At 53.0% G+C, this 1,284-nt stretch overlaps 1 protein-coding gene across 2 annotated transcripts in view; it reads left to right on the top strand.

Moving 5' to 3' along the window:
- The window catches only part of CDK2AP1 (cyclin dependent kinase 2 associated protein 1), a 15,963-nt gene that overhangs the window by 910 nt on the left and 13,769 nt on the right, over nt 1-1,284 (top strand). The window contains exon 1 of one of the 2 annotated variants that reach the window (XM_035898598.1): nt 786-836. The exons of the other annotated variant lie outside the window; for it this stretch is intronic. The gene's annotated coding sequence lies outside the window, so the exon portion shown is untranslated. Of the gene's footprint in view, nt 1-785; nt 837-1,284 lie in introns of those variants that run through there. 2 annotated transcript variants of the gene reach the window in all.

Here is a 1,284-nt window from a genome sequence, read left to right as displayed (position 1 = left end):
GCCTCGGTGCCCGCTCCCCTTCCGGAGCCTGCCGGCCGCGCGGAGCAGCCCGGGCGGACGAGCCCTCCCTGCTCGCTGGAGATTTTTTGGAAGGGTGGGGGGCAGCAGTTGCTCTTTATTCCTCGCAAGAGCCCGTTTTAAAAATTACTGCTCTTCCTTGGATCTGTACAGGAGTCTTTCCAACTTTCCTCTCTAAAAAAGTTTCCCTGATGACATTAACTTCCCCTCCCGATTCCTCCCTTTTTTTTTCCCCCCTCCCTGGTTTCCGAAGGTAACAGCGGGCCAGTGTTTTTTCCCTCGTGCTGAGGTGTGCGCTGTAAAAGCGGGTCTCCGTCGCGGGGGGTGCGTGTAAATCGGTGCAGCCTGAACAAAGCCGCAGCAGCAATTGCTTCGCTGTGGGATATTTGGAGGGGATCTCGCTAATCTGTGCGCGTTGGCTATATTAAACAGAACCAAAATGGAGAAGTTGGTTCTGACTTAAAAAAAATAATACTGCCGTCTCCCTTCCCCGCAGCCCCAGCCTGCAGGGCTGGCATCAGACCATCCGCAGCCAGAAATCAGACTGCTTTTTTTTTTTTTTTTTTTTTTTTTTGAGAAGGGAAAGTTTTGCAGTTGGGTTTAGGAGGGAGGGAAATCCGCCTCGGTGATTTTTACAGCTCCATTTGTGGTTGTATTCCTGGGAGATTGATGAACGAAAGGGATCAACGAGATGCACCTCTATTCTAGCTACCAGGAGAGCGGCAATCTTATTTTACTGCAAGGAATCGTCACCAGCTGGTGGATGAACCGAGCTCCCCGTGCCTCAGACACTTTGATCCTGCGTGGAGCTGAGCTCGGTGGGGCTGCGAGCATGTAAAGGCTTGGTGTGCATGGGTTGTGTGTGGGGAGCACCGTGAGCCCGAGCGCTGCTCTGCAGAGGGGTCAGGAAGCAGGGGATGTGCTAAGGATTTTTTGACAAAAAGCAGAAGTGTCACCGGAGGAAAAAGAAACAAAACAAAGCCCAGCAAGGGAAACCGTTCTCCTGTCGGCTCCCATGAGAACCTGTGCCTTGCTCTCCGGAACAGCCGTAAAATTGCAGGGAAAACAAAGGTGGCATTTTGCGATGGTGGGTGAGGGGTGGGGATTAGGTCATGCTATGGGGGGGATCCGAGTCTGGCTGCTCTGTGAGTGAGGACTGCAAATTCCCGGCTCAGACATGCCGCTCACAATGCGAGCTGAGTGGTGAAGTTTCTGTCTCCGGTCCTCTTGCTGCTGTGTCTGTGTGCTTTCTAACACTCCGTCTGC

Source organism: Egretta garzetta, unplaced genomic scaffold, assembly GCF_000687185.1.
Source record: "Egretta garzetta isolate BGI_Z169 unplaced genomic scaffold, ASM68718v1 scaffold447, whole genome shotgun sequence".
Taxonomy (NCBI): Eukaryota; Metazoa; Chordata; class Aves; order Pelecaniformes; family Ardeidae; genus Egretta; species Egretta garzetta.
Note: the sequence above shows the minus strand (reverse complement) of the source record. Positions and strands in the feature narration are given on the sequence as shown.